Raw genomic sequence first — 14,479 nt, forward strand, 5'->3', positions numbered from 1 at the left:
GCCTTCTCTTTCCGTTCGCTGTCGGGAGAAGTACAGAGAAAAGACGCTGCGACACTTTTTTCTTGGACTAATCTGGCTCTCGTGGGTGGGGCGCTGGCAGGGGCGCCAGATCAAAGCTCCACTGTGGCCCCTGTAGAGGTAGGCCCTTCGAGGGCCCCGCGGGGCGTGTGCGCTGGCGTCCTCTGTGCCTGCCGTGTCCTTGGGCCAAGGAGCTGAGGCAACCACTGCTGCTGCTGCTGCTGTTGCTAGTGCCTTCCTCATTCTACTTATGCAGAAGGCCCAGACAGTGATTATGCTGTTATTGCACTATCTAAGCTTGTGGTTTCTCCTCTCCCTTCTCCCCCTCTTGCCTTCCCTTATCTTTTTTTCTGTCCCCTCTGTTGTTGCCTTTGCCTTTGTCAGCTGAAATATATGAATTTCCTTTTGTCTGCATGTTGAGAGTGTGAGAGGGTGTGGGTGTGTGTTTATCTACATCTGTGCAAATGTTCATGCCTATGTGTGTCTCCCCTGTGTCTCTCTGTGTGTGTGTGTGTGTGTGCGTGTGTGTGTGTGTGTGTGTGTGTGTGTGTCCAGGGATTTAAGAGTAATATATCCCTGCCATGGTGGCGGTAAGCGGAGATCTCTTCCACCCACAGTGCACCTGATTGGTTCCATTGAAGGATCAACTTTATTAATGCTAATATTACTCGGGCCCTGACCCCTAATCCTTCTACAGTCAATTAGTGCTGCAGCTTCCCACCCCGGGGCACGGCCAGATTTATGTGCTTACACAGTTGGGAGAGGGCCGGCAACAGCCCTGTGGCCTTCCCACACACACGGCATGCACACAGAGCCACTCCACACACACATGTGCAGGCACACACACACACACACACACATACACATACATACACTCATACATACACACACACACACACACACACACACAAACATAAGCAAACACACACACACACACACGTGCACGCGCGGCACGCAAGCAAACACACACACACACACACACACACACACACACATACACATACACATACACACACACACACACACACACACACAGAGAGACACAGGCAGCTGCTGAGGTCTGCATCGGTTCCCACACATTTCACCCCCCCAGCCACACAGGCCAGCCCTGTCTGGCTCAACAGGATTTGTTTGGAGGTGCTTTAATGAAAGAATATACTAACAGTGACAGGTCAATGACAGAGGAATGAGAAAGCAGCTGGGTCGATGAGGGGGGTCAGCCCTCCCTGGGTTCTGTCTTCGGGAATTCAAGTTTTCGGAGTTCTGTTGTCACCGCTGCTGTTGCTCTGTCCGCCCTTGTTTGCTTCTGTGTGGGTGTTGACAGCGTTTTAAATTCCTCTTTCTGAACTGTGAGACTTGTAAGAAGAAAAAGAGAGGATACTGGTTGTTTGGAGTGTGTGTGTGTGTGTTTTGTCCTTTTGGTCGTTCTGTTGAGTTTAACCCCAGTTTTGTTGTTGTGCTTGTTGTACTATTTAGTTGGACTGATAGTGTTTGTGATGAAACACAAATACCACACACTGTGTGTGTGTGTGTGTGTGTGTGTGTGAAGAAAACAAGGGAATTCCTGTGTAAACTGGCCTTTTCATTGGGCAGGGAGCTCAGCTCAGAGAGGATTTGGGGAGATTGCAGGCCCATCTCAGTGGATCTCCCCAACAGAGAATGGCTGCTCAGCCCCTAACAGCCCCGATCCACTCCTGGCCCGTGTTTAGGAAGAGAGACTTATTGTTTTACACCACAACGTTGATCATGTACATGATGGGGTTCGTTTCTCCATATGTACTCCAATTCTCTCTAGTACAGTATACAGGCATTTAGATGTAAACTCTGTGAAGGGCCATATGGTTGGTGTACCTTCAAATGGGTACAGGAGTCTTCTCCTAGCCTAGAAATCTAGACGCACCCTAGCGGCAGCAAATTACATTTGCTTCCAGGGCTAGTCTAGCAACTCTCTGTTGGCTTGTGATCTTAAAAAATTAAACTTCTATCAGGCCAATCAAATTGTGTATAGAGTCGTTAGGCGGGCTTAACATAATGATTGATGGCAGAGTTGCAGAGTTTGGCTTGAATTCCCTGCTACTTGAAAACAAAGAAGATGGATGTTGCTGTTGGCCAACAGTGTGACACAAGTTAAGCTTGTTTTAAGATGGCAAAAGTTTGAACTAGCCAACTAGCTCCGCTGGTGGGAAAACGCATGGGACTCAGCGCTGTCCTATTGCGTGCAGAGGGAATTTGAAAGACAACCGATTATCCCACCCCTCGGACTGAGCACTGCGAACGGTGAGTGCCCAGACCCTACATTTTAATGTGGGTCTGGCTCGTCAGGCTAGTTTTCTCCATGTCCACTATGTTGCTTGAGATTGTGGAACTTTAGAACTACCATCGAGACCATACTTTTCTAATACAACTGTGTTTTGACTGAACTGATTTAAACTTTAAACTCTCTTTCTATTCTAATAATGTTTCAGTCATTAGAAAAGTTCTGCACCAACCAAACTTATTTTTTATTCTCATCGGTAGCACAAATGAACAAATTTACTCTCTTAGAGCCGGTAAGAGTGTCCCTACCTGAAATATATATATATATATATATATATATATTCTGTAAATTCCCACCCATTAGAAACCCCAGGAACAATCAAGAAGGGTTTAAAAAAAGATTATATTAAAGCACCACAGTATAATAATGAGACCTTAGGAAAATGTTCAGATTGGAATAAAAATGGATTATGAATTTTATGGGCTTTACATTATGCGGATGTGTGAGTTATCCCAGTGCTTTTTTCAACCCCCCCCCCCCACACACACACACACACACACACTCCCAAATGTCATAAGCAGGACTTGTGTCTCAACACAGGTCCTTATGAGAATGAGTTGGCTGCTTTAGTGCTGCTCTGGTTGTAATTGCATGTGATTAATTCCTACCATTTGCAAAAACTAAGGTTAGTGGGAGTTGTCACATTAGAGGCAACACCCCAACACAATATGGTTCCAGTGCGGGCGTAGAGGAGCAATGGTAACGTCACCAACTAACAATCGATCGACCTGTTGCGAGTCTGTGTCGCTTTAAATAAAAGTGTCTGCTAAATGTCAAATGTAACTTTTTAACTTTAATTACCCCAGACATCAGGGTTCGATTCTGACCCACAATCATTTCCCCGTTTCCACACCCTATTTTTGGATTCTGGTCACTCTCACCTGTCCTATCTGCATAAAGACAAAAACCCTAAACATATACTATCGTATAACATAATAATAATAATAATAATAATAATAATATGGAAAAAACTCCAACTAGGGTTAGAGAGCTTAGACTAAAGATGGCCATATTTGTTGACCGGTCCAGCATCCTGACCAGTGGGAACTGCGTGGTTGTCTGCACAGCCCTGTGGTGGCTCCAGAAGTAGATTAGTAGAGGAGATAAGCCCATTCCTGGAGGAGCATCCTCCCATGGCAGTCCTCCTCTGCCCCCCTGTGATATCACAGGGAACGGGCTAAAAATATGCACCCCACTGCACCCCAACCCACCTCACTGGAGCCCGTCCAGCTGCACTCATCACCACGCCGGTGGAGCATTGGCCGGCCACAAAATGCCCTTTTCCTGTTACCTTGTCCTACTGACTCCAGGTCTACCTTTCAGCCAAGCACAACCATGTGGCTGGGAGCCAGGGATCAGCATGCTCTGTTAGTTAAGCGAGAAAGAGAGAGGAGGAAAAGGAGGAGGAGGAGGAGGAAGAGGATTTTTATTGTTTTGCTACTCAGGATAGTGAGAATTATTGAGATAAATGCAGTTGTTGAGCGTCTTTTTTCCCCCATATAGTTTTTTTTAAAACTTAGCAGTCGATGCTACTCCCTCTGCTGTGAGCCTTAGGGTTAGCTGGAGATGCACCTTAGCAAGAGTGAACACGTACTGTATACCCATTTCAACATTTACAGCCCTCGTTTTAATAACACACACCTACATAACGAGCCACAAGCAATCTCATCTGTAATGAAGCAGAGCGAGTTAAGGTGATGAGATGGAGAGACTCTCACAGTATGGGTGGGGGAGTAATGGTTAGGGGGTTGCAGGGAGATTTTTTTTATTATTATTATTTTCCACAGAGGACCTTTTGCTATTCAACAATCATTACGTAGCTCAAACATACAGCTTCTAATGAGAGTCCATTTCCACCCTCACAGATCTGGTGATGAGGGGAAAAAGGTTTCCTCTTAACTGCTTTTGAGCATATTTTCTTACCACTGAGTAATTTCATATCATAGGAACTAATGAGCCTGTGCTCAGTCTTACAGGATTTGCACAGTCGCGCCACAGAGAAAAAGAGATTAATATTCCGCTGTATAAAAGCAGCAGCGCTCTCCACTTAGGTGCAATTTCAATTTCTTCTTTTTTTTTCTTTTTTGTTGCTCTTTTTCACAGAAGAGAAGAAGAGTCATACATGGTGCCAAGTCACCCTCTTTTTTTTCCTCCCATGCATAATATCCCTGCACCTTACCATTTTGGCTTCGGATTGCCTTTGAACCTCCTTTGATATGTAGCTTTTGAACTCTTGAAGGACTCCTTGAAAGGAGCGGCTGTTTAATTAGTTGCCCCACACTGATGGGGGATCGTGGGAGCAGGAGAGGCTTCTGCCTGGGAATGGTGAGAGGATGGCCCCTTGTCCCCTCAGTGATAAAATATGCTGGTAAAGTTGATTTATAGATGGAAAGGCATGTAATGTCACTTGAAAAAGGGCCCCTCATTATTATTTAATGCTTCATTTAGATTAACCTCTGAAGAAATCCTCATTCATGTTGAGTAGATCATGAATCATATTTTTTCTTCACGAGTATGAAAGAAAATAATTTGGGATTCCTTTTTCACCCTTTTAATCATGGAATATATTGATGAAAAATTAAGTATTTTCCTCAAAGATAGCCCAGTCATAGTGTGAAAGGTTTACTGGAATTTTCTTGTGTTACATTCGGTTTAATTGAGTCTAGATGTCATTACTACAATTCTGTACATGTTTGAAAATAATTTGGGGTTATTAAAAATGAAGAATGAAGATTTTTGCCTTAGTTTGGGTAGTTCAGATGGCTGAGAAGGCTCTCTGGTGTTGAGGGTTTCTGGTCAATGTGTCGAAAGGCGGCTGGCATGGAAGAGTGCAGCTTGCAGAGAGCAGACCCTTTGATCTTTGATCCTGTCTACCTTCACATCTCTGTGCAAACATCAGTCCCATGTCCCATGCACGTGGCTCAGCGCAGCAATTTCATAACGAAGCGTAGCATCTTAATGGGCCACTGCGTGCCTCAGAACCGTATCCACCCTCGGCTAAGCCTGGCCTGGATTGCACCGCTACGGCTACCGCTACACCTCGGGCGGCTGAATTTTTCATAAGGTTATCTGTGGCTGGATTTCTTGCGTGTAGTCATTCCACGTGTTTACTCTTGTTCTTCACCTCCCGTAACTCCACCTTCGCTTTTTAACAACTCGTCCTGAAAGGGCCGAATCCTAATGCCTTCTTCAATTTATAATGTCACCCCTCTCGTGATAAATATAATAAAACATTTAATAAGACCATTAGATGCATGTCAGATCTTCATCCATGCAAAATTCAGGGCGGGCGCTAGATTGTTTTGGACGGATTATAATACAAAGTGGATTGTGCCGCTGATCGGGGAGCCCAGGCGCCATTACTTTGGCTTGTCAGCATGAGGAGGCTGTGTCTCCTGGGCCCTCTGCAGATAAACACACACACTCACACTCAGCACAGAACATCTCTGCCCCAACAGCACAAACAAAGCAATCGATATGCTACATTTTTAAGAGTCTGTGGCTGAGATGGTGGCTGAAAGAAGAGATGGTGTTGTTCCTCTACGGGGCGAGAAAAGGAGCCAAATTTGAGTCAGAATGTGGAGCTAGTTTGACAGCAGGGCACACACACACACGCACAACTGTTTACTGTTTGTGGTTTTTCGCTTTTCCCTTGGTCGCGCATTGCCAGGGATTATTGGTGCTGAGTTTTTTGCTTTTGAAAAGGAGTGATGGAATGACAGCATCCCGAAAACATGTTTACATCAGGTATTAATGTTGTATGCTTTTTGAATGAGAGAGTTGTTGACTTTCATTTCCCCACTTTCCAGGCCGCACAGCACAGAGGAGTTTTGAATGTCTGTCACGGGCGATTACTAATGAATGCAGGCGGTGGGCTGTGAAAACACCCATTTCTTGTTAATCAGGTCCAGTGGATCAGCTGGGTGGTCAAGAAGCTCTGCCTCAGTTCTGCTATGCCTCTGTTTTGACCCATTCGAGCTGGATGAGTGGGTGTTTGGATGAGGTGTCTGGATGAGGGGGTGTTTGGATGAGGTGTCTTTGTCGAAGCGGAGTTGTGTTAGCTGCAGGCAAAGCTGAGGCGCCTTGACAGGAGGTTTTTGGAGTGCTGGAGATTGACAGCAGTGGGAGTTCACATCAAAGGCCGAACCTGTACAGTGTCTTGTTTTTAGCGTTTAGCATATAGGTAGCCGGTTGAGCCGTGTTTTACTTTGCAAGTCTCCAAAGCCTTAGCTAGTGTGTTACCCCACTGATATTCCATAAGGTTTAGACAAGACAGGGTGTCGCCTTGAGGGAGAAAATCCCTATTTCCCCCAACTCTGGGCAAAAGGGAAGTGTTTCTGTCCACCCCAGAATAAGATGACATTTTGATGCTATCTTATGCAAATGTTGTACACCATACACTGCTGCCATCAAATGCTGTTTGGCTGATTTCTTTGGGAGAGTCGCATCAGCATTATGTAGCCCATGTGCAGTAGCATCGATTTGCTACAGATAAATTCAGCTTGACTCATTTAATAAAGACGTTGCATACAGAAAAAAAAGAGATTACATTAAAATGCACTCTTTAAACAATGCACATTGAGAGACTGAGCCAAGCCAATTTGCCGACTTCTTACTTTAAAATGATCTATTCGCAGTGACAGACAGCATCTAATTGCGTTAAGCCTTTTTTTAAATCTTTAATATAATCACGATTTAATTCTCAGATAATAGACTTAGCAAATGTAGTTTCAGGGAATGGTGAATATTCATGAAGGGTCAGTGGGATTTTTTTTATCTGCAAGACCCTTATAATTATGTATTCAGTGCAACTCAGAAAGATGGAATGCGACCAGAATCTGTTTTCAAGAAGACCATCAGCAGTAATAAGCAGTTTTGCGTTGCTTCAGTATTACTGGGATAGTGATGTATTTCCGATATACTGTACCATGCACAGCCCTCCCTCCTTTTTGCGTAGCGACGTGCTGCAGTGCTAGTTCTATCTGCCTATCCTATCTGTGGCCCCCGTTGGAATCCTTTGGGGTGTTGACCGTGGGATAAGGCTGAGAGGTCTGATGGAATGGAACATGGCTGTACAGATGACAGAGGTGCGAGACTCCTTAGGGAGCTTTTTGCCTTCTCACGAGACCCAGGGGACGGCCAATGGAGATTTTGATGGGCTTGTGGTACGAGTTCAGTCGTGTCAAAGGGAAGCTTATGGAGCATTGTTTCCCTTTTGGGTTTCCCTCGGGGGTATGTGAAGGTCATAACATGACTTCAGTATCTGTGAATGACAAACTCATGCTGGAGTTTATTTTTACAGTGAATAAAAGACATAAAATACTGTCTCCCTCCAGTGTCTTTTTTTATGGAACAGGTGGGATTGTGCTTCATATTCAATATTTTATTAACCTTACATAGGATTACTTGCCTAATTGTTGCTCAGAGTTTTGGCATTTTCTTTTGTGTATTATTCTCTTCCCGTGTCCTTGGTTCTCAGTACTACACTGATGGTGCAGAAATATATTCATCAATCTGCATCTGTAAACATATCCTTAATCTCTTTTTTTTGTAACTTTTCTGCCTTAGGATTTGAATGAAAATTGTTGGTGCATTTTGTGGCATTCTCAACCCCTTCTGCCTTTCCTGCTCAGAGGCACTGATTTATCATGCTCACTGCTCATTTAAGGCCCATTGTTACCTGCTTTTAAATTCAACCAAAAAACACCTTCGGTGAAAGCTGAAGCGTTTTACTTTTGTGCAAAAAAAGCACACTTGTCCGCCAAATCCTTCCATCCAAATCTGTTCTCTTGTTGGTGATAAAAAAAAGAGATGATTTTCAGTTGAAAAAAAAAACAGTGTTTGTCATTGGGTTTTCCACTCGCACGAAGTGTGACAATGCATCAAGGTCCTGGTGCTGCTCCGCGATGGGAAACTTTGCGCATGGCTCCATGGTGACACGCTTTGCAGTGTCTTTAATTGAGGATACATCAGCCCTTGAAAATGTCCTGGATTTGCTTTTTTTTTTGAGGTGCATGTAGCCTAGTGCACGATTCTCATTTACACAGACTCTCGGCTGAAGTGATTTATATGACGGGGCTCCCTGAACAAATAGACTCGGAGGCTACGGGCAGTGGGTCGGCACCTCCAGAGCTCCTCACAGCTTGTTCCCATGGCTGCCGCAGGGCCCAGCCCCTGTCCCGGGCGGAGACGGCAACAGAACGCCATGTTCCCTAAACCAGGTCGCTGCACTGCGTGTTGGATCTCCTCCCTAGCAAATGCATCTGAGGTGGAAGAGAGACTGTAGCAGTCTTCACTTCTGCAGCAAGCAGCAAGGACCCAAATCCTGGTCCGAGTGCATTATTAGACCCTTTTTTGAGTTTAGTGTACGGTGGTTGAGCCCATGTAGCATAAACTGTGCCTTTGTCAAATAAATAAAACTGTGTATGTGCTTGTATTACTTTATTAGTTGTGACGTAAACTGCCTCACAGGTTGTTTACACTAGCTGTGTGTGTGTGTGTGTGTGTGTGTGTGTGTGTGGTCCAGTAGCAAATCTCATTTGTACTTGCTGAGCTTTGAACTGCACCACTGATTCCTCACTGTTTGTTGTTCTTTTTGCATTGAGGGGCCGTTTATAATTGAGATTCCATTGCACGGTCGTCGTCGTTGTTTGTTTGTGGATGTGGCTGCTGTGCATGTATGTGATTAGTGGCAGATTTGCGTTCCATACATTATGCGGGGTCTAAATCGTCCATGCTAGCAAGAAAAGTAGAGAAGGTGCTCTACTTTAAAGCGAAGTGATTGATTAAGTGGGAGTGGTGGCAATAGCAGTGGAATTTCCCTAGTGACCAATTTCCCCACGCTTCTTAAGCAAAGAACATAAAGCCTGTGTGAGGCTGCAAGCGTGGGCACGCGTCACCCGCGTGGCCAGACGTGCGGATTTCCCTCTAATGAACTAACAGACTATAAATAATAGCCCGAGCCCCACCACTGGAAGCCATAGAGGAGAAGTGCAATAATGTCAGACGCGTTAATTAACTCTAGAGCTCCGTATGAATGCATCCGCATAACATGTAAACAGATTGCATCCGAGCGGCTAGGATTGCAGCTGCGGTGGGGTGGGGTAGGGTGGGGGGGGGTGGGAGGGGTATGGTGGTTAATCAGGTTGGACTGTGCCAGCCAACTGCTTCCTCACGCTCTGACTCCCAGTCCCAAAGCTGAGATCCTCCAGCAATCCTGCAGGAGCCCAATTCCATATTTGCATTTCACCTACTACTGAGATGTTTAGACAAACGTGACGCTTTCATATTTTGCTGTTTCATTTTTTATTTATATTGATGTCAAGATTTCATCTCTGCTCGGTGACTGTATTTTTAGCCATTATTTTTCTATTCTGGGTGCCTGGAGGGAGTCTGTTGAAAGTGAACACTGAAACCAAAGGAAGCCTCATGGGCCTGCCTGCGATCTGCCTTGATCAGTATTCAGTCAGCTGGACCTGAAACTGAGATGTGGAAATTGTTGTGATGTCCTGTTTGATTTGCACCTGAAAGCTTGTGTTAAGTTTCCTGGAGAGCATATTGTTACAAAGCCCTCTATTCAGATTGTTAGGCTTGTTTATTTCATTCAAAAGATGTTTATTGTTGACATTTGCTGTTACACTTGAGTGGCGGTCACGTTGACATGGATTGTTGGTTTTGAGATCTTGTTTCATGAACTACAATGACGCCTTTTTAATGTAAGGCATTTACCAGATTTTTTATTTTTTTTTGCCCAGAGGTTAGCCTGATCCATTCGATCATTCACTGTAGCCTTATGACCCGCCAGCACTCTGACCAGAGCCAATTAGTGATATTCACCCCAGCATAGGTAGTCATCTCACAAGAACACATCGCAGCACATGTACAAGTGATTACCTACTTAAGAGTTCATATCCCTAAGCAATATATGCTGCACAGCGAATTAGTGAATTAGACTAGTACTATTTTTTTTTTTAGCTGACATAGTGTCAGAAGTGTGACAAGTAACATGCTAAGGTTGTTCCTTTTGTACCGAATGCAATTCAAAGTTCCTTCATTTTGCCTCATTTTGATGGATCCCAAGCCCTCAAGCATCACATTACCGAGGAGGCTGTCAAATGACTTAGCTCAATATACGCCCAGATATGTGATTAGCGTGTCAGTTCTTTTTTTTGCTGTGTGCTAGAATATTCTATGGAGAGGGAAAAAAAGATTCCTTACATTGAGGTGACACCTAATTCGATTTTTATTAATGTTCTCAAATGAGAAGTCTGAAGAGGTTATAAAGGGGGAAGGGTTACTATTTAAACCCACAGACAAGACCAAGCAATGTCCTTAGAATGGTCTTGGATATATCCATTTCGCAGTATTTTAGTTTGTCTCCATAAAGCAATCCAATCGTCGAAACATACAGAGCTATTTTTTTATTTATTTTTTGGTCGCTGGATTAGCCTTTCTTTAGAGTATGTGTGAGATTTGGTTGAGAGAGAGGAGTGGCAATGTGATGTGTTTACTGCCTGCACAGCCTGGTTCCTGAAGTCAGCAACACTGCTGCTGTCACTCAAATTAATTCCGGGAAAATAAAGAGCTCAGTGTTGTCCTCCCACTGCAGATGGATCAAAAGATTGTCCGAAGATGGGTAGGGCACAGGTGGGTGGATCAACGGATTTGTGTTTGCCGTAATATCATGCGGTCATACACACACACACAAGTTCACAACAGTTTGTCTTGACAGACAAGCCTGCTTAGTAATCCCAGTTATGAAATAATGACTGTTGCCTGTTGCCTTTCAGTGGGAATGTGCATCCGTGTGAACTCCCTTCATGGTGTGTGTTATCTTCTTAACACAATGTCTGCCCTCATAGCCAGTGCTGTATGGGGTGGGAACACACGCCTGGTTGTCTGGGAAGAGGGTGCAGATGTAATGTGGAGAGGAGAGGAGGGGAGAAGAAAGGAGAGAGAATGAGAAGAGTAGATGGAGAGGAGAGTGGGAAGAGGAAAGAGGGGAGAGGAGGAGAGAACAAAGAGGAGAGGGGACCCAAGGAAGTAAAAAAATCTCTCCTCTCCTCTCTTTGTTCTCTCCCCTCTTTCCTCTTCCCTTTCTCCTCTCCATCCTCTCCTCTCTTCCTCTCTCCTTTCTTCTCCCCTCCTCTTCTCCTCTCCTCTCCTCCTCCTGCTCCTCTCTCCATCTCTCCTGTGTGCTTCATCAGCTTTGGTGTGTTTCAGAGCACAGACACGTGTCTGGAAAGGTCACGGCTCCAGTAAAAGATAGGGCTGAAATATTGATCTTGACAGCTGGATCTCCGTCATAATGAAAGAAAAGTGGAACCTTGCAAGCACCCTGAGAATCAGAAAGGACAAAGAGGAGAATGGGACAGTGCTACCAGGCAGGAGGCTGTTGATGGAGCTTGGAATAGATGTTCTAGTTGAATCTTTTTAACTCAGTTTTAGTTTGTAGTCTTTTTTTTCACACGGCACTCCCAGCCCCCCTGTGAAAGCTTCATCAGATCTCCTCCTGGAAAACAAACCTGTAACAGCCTTTGATTTGCGCAGCTGCAACCTGAAATTGCATCTCTGCCTTCCCTTTGTGCTTGTTTTCCTGTAAAAACCGTGTCAACAGAACATTAGTGCAATTACAGGCAGCCTTTTATTTTCGGCGCCATCATGCACCCCTTTTTGAAATGTTTCAAAACATTTCTCTGACAGATGCTTGTTAACGCGTTTCCAGGTGTCACCAAACAGTGCTTGTCTTGGTCAAATAGAACAAAGGAAACCTGCTATGCCTACTGCTCCTTCAGTGTGAGGAGTTTAGTGATACTTCCCATGCACCCCCCCCCCCCGCCGGTTTGATGCCATACGCCTCTTATCACGCTCTTATTGGGTATGAAAGCAGAAAGCAGAAATTGGAAGTGGGATTTTCTATTTGTCTTGCTCTTCCATTGCAGTCCAGCCGTAGGTGCACCTTGTGATGAATGCTAGCTTAAAACACACACTCAGCTGCTTCAGGTGATGAATGTGAGCTCTGAATAAATTCTTCCTCTTTACTGTTTATTAATATACTTTAAAAAGACGAATGCAAAATAGGTTTGTGCTGCAAACTAGTCAGGATGTATGGTTTTAGTTTCAAACTGCTCGCCCTACATCTGAAGCAAAACCAGGACTATTACAGGATGCTAAATTTGATCATTTTTTAAAAAAAATGGCATTTTTTTCTTTCTTCGCTTAGACCCTTGAGTTATGGTTGTGGTTTAGATTTTTAGCTTTCGTTGCAATATAGAAAGCATACATATGAGTATATGAGTAGCCATAACATATAGCTATACATAACTAACTCTCTATATTGTATAATTTAACACTGTTTTGTGTTCTGAGATTATGTAACTGTCCACTTTAAGCAGACACTTCCATTTGCAAATGAAATGTAAAGCAGTTTGTATCATTAAATGGCTTCTTTCTTATCTGAATAGCGTCACACTCATATAAAAGCTTTTCATCTGGAGAGATGTGTAAACTCCTAATATGTTTATTTGCTAAACTCATGGTGACATGTACAAGAGTTCCATGAAGGGCCAGAGGGAAAATTAAGAAAAACATGGTTCTTACCCGTTGGGAGATGCATTTATTCACCAAGATGGATGGCAAGCTGCTCCATGGCTTTCGTTTCATTATGTTATTGTGGTTTTACAATATATCAGCATAAGAGGAGTTTTTGATGTAATAATGTATAATCAGGAAATAATTTACTGTTACCGTACATTTCCAATATCCTACAAAGCATTATAAGTTTACATAATGAGTGTGAGAGAATAGTTGGATGTCACTGAAACTTTCCACTGATTTGTCCTGCCACTTCAACACATTTATAGCTGCCCCAAATACCCCGCTGCCATCATCCTTCCTAACACTGGCCTCTATTGTCAATCTATTAATGGAATTGAGGATAATTGGGGGAGAAATGTCCCCCCTTCAATCCGGGCATGGTCCTCCTGACACATTTAAAATGTAGATTAAGAAAGCCACGCCCCCTCCGCCGCCGCCGCCGCCTCCGCCTCCGTCTCCGTCTCCCTGACATTCCAGAAGCATCTCTGAGGAGCGAGGACTCAGTGGGAACAGATCGTCTGGTCCAAACCGGGGGCCCTGGGATTGATCTGCCGATCTGCGATCGTTATGATATTCATGAGTGGGGAGTTATGATGTGCTGAGCTAGAGCTGGACGCTCGCTCTCCGTGGCGTACGGCTCCCGCAGGCCGACCAGCCCTCTCTTCCCGCTGCCCAGCGCTGAGCTGAAATAAAATACGACGGCCAGTTAATCAACCATCAGCTTAATTAGCTCGCTGCTAGTAGAGAGCTGATGCACGCTCCGCTTTGAAATATACCTTGTGCCAAGTAATTAGAAATGAAATCGAACATAGCTTTTCTTTATGGCGTTGTTTTGCACAATAGGAATGCAAGGTGTGAATACGAGCCTTGTGATCAAGAAGATTAGTCTCTGTTGGGAATTTGTGTGTGTGTGTGTTTTTTATATGGTTAAGTATTAAAGGTGTTTCTTGATTGAACTCCTATTCTATTAGTCTATTCTATCTAAGTTATATTTCTTTTATACTAAGATGAAGCTTGTTTTCTCCAAGAATCCTATATATCTATACATTTCATACCCAGATCCCAAGGGTACCCAAGCACTCATTTGAAGTCAGGATGTGGTACAGTAAAACAATAGCTTTATCTTTAGACTTACATTTCTACAGTGATGACAGATTTGTTGGTCACTTACTTGCTATTGTACTCCTGAAACCTAGATAGCAGGGCCACTATAACAACAATCCTCTTGATCTTTCTTAAACTTAATTTATGTACATCACTGTGTATTGCACCTATTGCACTGTGTTAAATATTGACACAGTCTTATTACACGCACACACACACACACACACAAACACACACACACACACACACACACACACACACACACACACACACACACACACACACACGTGTATATTATGTCTGTGTGTGTCCATTACCTGTGAGTTGCCAAAGGTGGATGCGTGGCTGTCATCAGTATTTCAGCAAGGATCTGCAGAGGATTTAATGAGATCTCAGGGAAAAGTCAACTCCACCTGTTATGGTTTAGCTTTCCAGTGTCAGGAT

At 44.0% G+C, this 14,479-nt stretch overlaps 1 protein-coding gene across 1 annotated transcript in view; it reads left to right on the forward strand.

The window, feature by feature from the left end:
• macrod2 (mono-ADP ribosylhydrolase 2) overlaps positions 1–14,479 on the forward strand; it is a 495,356-nt gene that overhangs the window by 369,701 nt on the left and 111,176 nt on the right. The gene's annotated exons all lie outside the window — the stretch shown is intronic.

This window comes from Alosa pseudoharengus, unplaced genomic scaffold (assembly GCF_046254945.1).
Source record: "Alosa pseudoharengus isolate Yale_2024_CS ecotype anadromous, Long Island Sound unplaced genomic scaffold, YU_APseudo_1.1 YU_APseudo_1.1_scf_15, whole genome shotgun sequence".
Lineage (NCBI taxonomy): Eukaryota > Metazoa > Chordata > Actinopteri > Clupeiformes > Clupeidae > Alosa > Alosa pseudoharengus.